This window comes from Oncorhynchus clarkii, unplaced genomic scaffold, assembly GCF_045791955.1.
Source record: "Oncorhynchus clarkii lewisi isolate Uvic-CL-2024 unplaced genomic scaffold, UVic_Ocla_1.0 unplaced_contig_796_pilon_pilon, whole genome shotgun sequence".
NCBI lineage: Eukaryota > Metazoa > Chordata > Actinopteri > Salmoniformes > Salmonidae > Oncorhynchus > Oncorhynchus clarkii.
The window spans coordinates 29,380-35,774 of NW_027257956.1; the positions used below are offsets into that span (position 1 = coordinate 29,380).

The 6,395-nt window shown below is 40.5% G+C and overlaps 1 long non-coding RNA gene across 1 annotated transcript; it reads left to right on the plus strand.

The window, feature by feature from the left end:
- Nucleotides 1-1,046: 1,046 nt before the first annotated feature.
- LOC139394258 (uncharacterized) lies at nt 1,047-5,325 on the plus strand. Its single transcript, XR_011629808.1, has 3 exons — nt 1,047-1,069; nt 1,191-1,271; nt 3,434-5,325. It is a non-coding gene; the product is annotated as an uncharacterized lncRNA (long non-coding RNA).
- The last annotated feature ends 1,070 nt before the right edge of the window (nt 5,326-6,395 follow it).

Below are 6,395 nucleotides of genomic sequence, written 5' to 3' on the forward strand. Positions count from 1 at the left end.
GACTGACGGAACTGCAAACCACTGTAAGTTATTATCTAACAGGATGTGGTACCATGACTGACGGAACTGCAAACCACTGTAAGTTATTATCTAACAGGATGTGGTACCATGACTGACGGAACTGCAAACCACTGTAAGTTATTATCTAACAGGATGTGGTACCAGGACTGACGGAACTGCAAACCACTGTAAGTTATTATCTAACAGGATGTGGTACCATGACTGACGGAACTGCAAACCACTGTAAGTTATTATCTAACAGGATGTGGTACCAGGACTGACGGAACTGCAAACCACTGTAAGTTATTATCTAACAGGATGTGGTACCATGACTGACGGAACTGCAAACCACTGTAAGTTATTATCTAACAGGATGTGGTACCATGACTGACGGAACTGCAAACCACTGTAAGTTATTATCTAACAGGATGTGGTACCAGGACTGACGGAACTGCAAACCACTGTAAGTTATTATCTAACAGGATGTGGTACCATGACTGACGGAACTGCAAACCACTGTAAGTTATTATCTAACAGGATGTGGTACCATGACTGACGGAACTGCAAACCACTGTAAGTTATTATCTAACAGGATGTGGTTTTATATGATCAGTTAAACTGGTCTAAACTAGATCTTAAGAAACCTTCCACACCCATGTCATTAAATGTTTCACTTTAATCAACAACAACAACAACAACAACAAACAATCAGAAAAACTGATAGGTTGTCCCGAAAGTACTTTTCAAATAATTCTGTTAAATATTGAATTAAATTTGAATTGCCTTGCCGTTCGTCTTGTTTCTTGTTTCACTCTTCTTAAAACTCTGAACAGGGTGAATGCTGTGGATTGTTCCATGGGTATAAAGATTGGGGTTCTCCTGTCCCCTCCTCGTGTACATGCAATCCTCTCCGACAAGGGTCCTGTGTTTTTGCTGAGTTTAGACTGGGTCTTACATGTACAGAAATTACACTGGGGCTGTCTGTACATTCACTGTATATTTGTATGGACTGAACACTGAAATTTGTGTATTTTCTCCCTGCATACAGCATGGCTTTGTTTACAAACAAGTGAGTGTTGGTTTTCCTTATACGTACAGTAGTCTAGTTAGTCTAATTTAATAGCTAAACATAACATAGAGCTGTTGGTGTTATTATTCCTTGTGTAATTCCTTTGTTGGTATTATTTCAGCCTTGTATGGATCTAATTGTGAAGATTTACATGGACATGAATATTGTGAGGAACACCTGTATTTTCTACGTGGTCGTTACGGTGAGTAGAATAGCACAACCAGTCTGAGGTCCTGAGAGCTCTGGACAAGGTTTTTATCAAGGATCTCTATGTGCTTCTTTTTTTTGTGTGGGGGGGGGGCTCCCGAGTGGCACAGCAATCCTATGCACTGCATGAGTGCTAGAGGTGTCACTACAGACCCTGGTTCGATTCCAGGCTGTATCACAACCAGACGTGATTGGTTTCCCCATATAGCGGCGCACATTTGACCCAGCGTCGTCCGGATTAGGGTTTGGCTGGGGTAGGCCGTCATTGAAAATAAGAATTTGTTCTTAACTGACTTGTCTACTTAAAAAAAAATACAAAACTTTGCTCCGTTCATCTTTCCCTCAATCCTGACTAGCCTCCCAGTCCCTGCCACCATGTTACAGATCGCATTCACACTTCTCCAGAAGTTGCATTGTATGCATGTACGTTCTCACCATAAAACCAGGATGTTGAATCATTCTAATAAGTTAGGTTTAAATCAAATTCTACAAAAAACAAGCAATCTGTTTGTTTCTTCAACAACAACAAATACATGTAAAATGTAGCCTAATGATATCATAAAATAAGACATGACGTAATGCTGTTGAACCTTTGTTACCTAGGCCTAGGGTAAGGGTTTTTGGATACAAAATAAATGTAAAAATAAATATGAAAATAAACAATTGTTACAAGAAAAATAACTTCTAAATACGAGGTTCTCAGGTATTCACCAAGATGTTCAACTGTCGTTTCATGATGGGCATTGACACATGTAGTCCACATCCTGGAGGGGGTTTTACACACGTCGCCTACATCCTGGAGGGGGTTTTTACACACGTCGCCTACATCCTGGAGGGGGTTTTACACACGTCACCTACATTATGGAGGGGGTTTTACACACGTCGCCTACATTATGGAGAGGGTTTTACACACGTCACCTACATTATGGAGGGGGTTTTACACACATCCAAAACAGGAGCTGCAGTGCTAAAATAATGTAGGTCTGTCTACAACACATGGATACAAAGGGAATATAATGTAGGTCTGCCTACAACACATAGATACAAAGGGAATGTAATGTAGGTCTGCCTACAACACATAGATACAAAGGGAATATAATGTAGGTCTGCCTACAACACATAGATACAAAGGGAATATAATGTAGGTCTGCCTACAACACATAGATACAAAGGTAATATAATGTAGGTCTGCCTACAACACATAGATACAAAGGGAATATAATGTAGGTCTGCCTACAACACATAGATACAAAGGGAATATAATGTAGGCCTGCCTACAACACATAGATACAAAGGGAATATAATGTAGGTCTGCCTACAACACATAGATACAAAGGGAATATAATGTAGGTCTGCCTACAACACATAGATACAAAGGGAATGTAATGTAGGTCTGCCTACAACACATAGATACAAAGGGAATATAATGTAGGTCTGCCTACAACACATAGATACAAAGGGAATATAATGTAGGTCTGCCTACAACACATAGATACAAAGGGAATGTAATGTAGGTCTGCCTACAACACATAGATACAAAGGGAATATAATGTAGGTCTGCCTACAACACATAGATACAAAGGGAATGTAATGTAGGTCTGCCTACAACACATAGATACAAAGGGAATATAATGTAGGTCTGCCTACAACACATAGATACAAAGGGAATATAATGTAGGTCTGCCTACAACACATAGATACAAAGGTAATATAATGTAGGTCTGCCTACAACACATAGATACAAAGGGAATATAATGTAGGTCTGCCTACAACACATAGATACAAAGGGAATATAATGTAGGCCTGCCTACAACACATAGATACAAAGGGAATATAATGTAGGTCTGCCTACAACACATAGATACAAAGGGAATGTCACTGTTCTGCTCCTATCAACCTTGATATTTTAAGGAAGCTTCGCTGATTAAGATGCCTTTCCAAGCGGTCTCACAAGCCAAACACTTTATTGACGGCCATGACTATCCTTCTTAATTACATTGGGCAGGGGAAAAAAAGAGAACAGCCTTCATTGAGAGGAAGGGAAGATATGCTTGATTTTTAATAAAATCAGTATTAAACAACACATCTGTTTACAATATACAAGCCATATCTTATAGGTTGAAAATAAAACCCATTTCAATTGTCTCTTACTTGCAGGCCATTGTAATGCTTCTGGCATTGGTAATGACCCGTAGAATCCAAAAAGCCTCCTCGGCTGAGGTGACCATGGATCTTAGCTATAGAAACGCACCCAACATGGAAATGGCAACTACTCCTCAAGCTCCTCCCATGCTGCCTGCCACACAAGCTCATCCCATGCTGTCTTCAACACAAGCTCCTCTTCATGCCAGCTCTTATTACCAGCCACCTCCTCCGTACCAGTACGATGGGAAACACTAGAGGGACGTGACTGACCTGCGAACCCATGTTGAATTTCCTCATTGGTTACAACTGGACCAGGGTTGGGTTTAAGGCTAGGGTTAAAGTTAGGGTTGGGGTTAAGGTTAGGGTTGAGGTTGGGGTCAGTTTTAGCTTTTGCCTTCATTGGACTGCCAATGTGTTGCACCCCAATATGTCTTAGTAAAGGCTGAGCACACAGATGCTCAGTTCACACAGATGCTCTTTCAGTGATGTGTATGAAGGGTTAATGTTTTCATGTTTTCATGTTTCTTGTTTTCATGTTTCTTGTGGAGGTTGTCAGGGCTGCTTTGTTATTTCCCATCATCCTGTTCAACAGTGTTGTGCCTCACATGCAGGTATACGCAGTACGTGCAGATCAGTGCTGGAAAAAAGACCAAACCACAGTACTTTGTTTCAGAGGAATGGAAAGCAATGCTTGTCGTGAGAAAATAAACCACAAGAGTGTAGATGGGACAAACAAGGGTCTTCCAACTATTCAAAAAGTCCCTTTGGTTTTACTCTGTTTAAATGTAGAACAATACAACCAAACTGCACCTTCACAGAAGTGATTACTGTGGTCAAACTAAGATGTAGAAATGCATCCTAAATTGTACCCTATTCCCTACATAGTGCCCTATGGGCCCTGGACAAAAGTAGTACACTACATAGGGGATAGGGTGCCATTTTGGACATAGTCGTAGTCTTTGCGTGACCTAGATGAGCATTTGCATGTTTTCCACTGAAGAAGGAAGTGACTGGCATGTTGTTTTACCCCCAAAAATAAATAATAAATCAATCAAATGTTAAAGGAGGGACGACTCATTAAGAAATCAGGGCTGATATTTATAAATCTTCTCAGAGACGGAAGGTTGATCTCGGATCTGTTTTTTTCTCCTTCTTATAAATAAGATAACATGTGTTGTTGGTGTTACATGGACAATGGGGGGGGACCTTGATCCTAGATCAGTACTTCTACTTCTCAAAGGCTTTATGAATATGGGCCTGGTTCCCTTTACATTGGGTTGATTCCTCTGTACAAAAGGTGCTATGTTGAACCTAAAAAGGTCACTTCGTCTCCCATACGAGAACCTTTTGAAGAACTATTTTTGGTTCCAGGTAGAACCTATTTTGTTCCAGGTAGAAGAACCCTTTTGAGTTCCGTGTAGAACTCTTTCCACAAAAGGGAACCAGAAAAGGGTTCTACCTGGAACCAAAAAGGGTTCTCCTATGGGGACAGCTGAATAACCATTCTGGAAGCCATATTTCTCTGTATTGTAAGTATGGAATCCACCTGGGCTTCATAGGTCTTCCTCGGTACCATTACTGAACTATTGAAACACGTAATGAACTAGGAACATTCCTGGGTCATGTTCATTAGGCACTAAATTAGGTCAGGTTTAATTAAGACGAGGGTTAAGTTTAGGGTTGGGGTCAGTTTGGGTGTTTGCCTTCATTGGACTGCCAATGTGTTGCACCCCAATATGCCTTAGTAACGGCTGAGCACTTCTGTTAATGTGAGACAATTTGTTTGTGGGTTCTGGAAGTAACGTGCCCGAGGGAAGGGGCCCATTTCATTGTCAAACAATCACCCACGTGAATCACCCGTTTTCCTGTCTGGTAACTCCTCTAACATCAAATAAACTTATTTTCTAAATACTTTGTCTCATTTTCTAAAGTTGTAAACTCTACTGTTTAATTCAGTTAATCATTTGTTGTCTTTCAGTGATGTGTATGAAGGGTTAATGTTTTCATGTTTCTTGTGGAGGTTGTCAGGGCTGCTTTGTTATTTCCCATCATCCTGTTCAACAGTGTTGTGCCTCGCAATATGGGGCGGCAGGGTAGCCTAGTGGTTAGAGTGTTGGACTAGTAAACGGAAGGTTGCAAGTTCAAACCCCCGAGCTGATAAGGTACAAACTGAACAGGCAGTTAACCTACTGTTCCTAGGCCGTCATTGAAAATAAGAATTTGTTTTTAACTGACTTGCCTAGTTAAATAAAGGTAAAAAAAAAAATAAAAAACACATGCAGGTACAGTGCCTTGCGAAAGTATTCGGCCCCCTTGAACTTTGCGACCTTTTGCCACATTTCAGGCTTCAAACATAAAGATATAAAACTGTATTTTTTTTGTGAAGAATCAACAACAAGTGGGACACAATCATGAAGTGGAACGACATTTATTGGATATTTCAAACTTTTTTAACAAATCAAAAACTGAAAAAATTGGGCGTGCAAAATTATTCAGCCCCTTTACTTTCAGTGCAGCAAACTCTCTCCAGAAGTTCAGTGAGGATCTCTGAATGATCCAATGTTGACCTAAATGACTAATGATGATAAATACAATCCACCTGTGTGTAATCAATTCTCCGTATAAATGCACCTGGACTGTGATAGTCTCAGAGGTCCTTTAAAAGCGCAGAGAGCATCATGAAGAAGATGGAACACACCAGGCAGGTCCGAGATACTGTTGTGAAGAAGTTTAAAGCCGTATTTGGATACAAAAAGATTTCCCAAGCTTTAAACATCCCAAGGAGCACTGTGCAAGCGATAATATTGAAATGGAAGGAGTATCAGACCACTGCAAATCTACCAAGACCTGGCCGTCCCTCTAAACTTTCAGCTCATACAAGGAGAATACTGATCAGAGATCCATGATCACTCTGGATGAACTGCAGAGATCTACAGCTGAGGTGGGAGACTCTGTCCATAGGACAACAATCAGT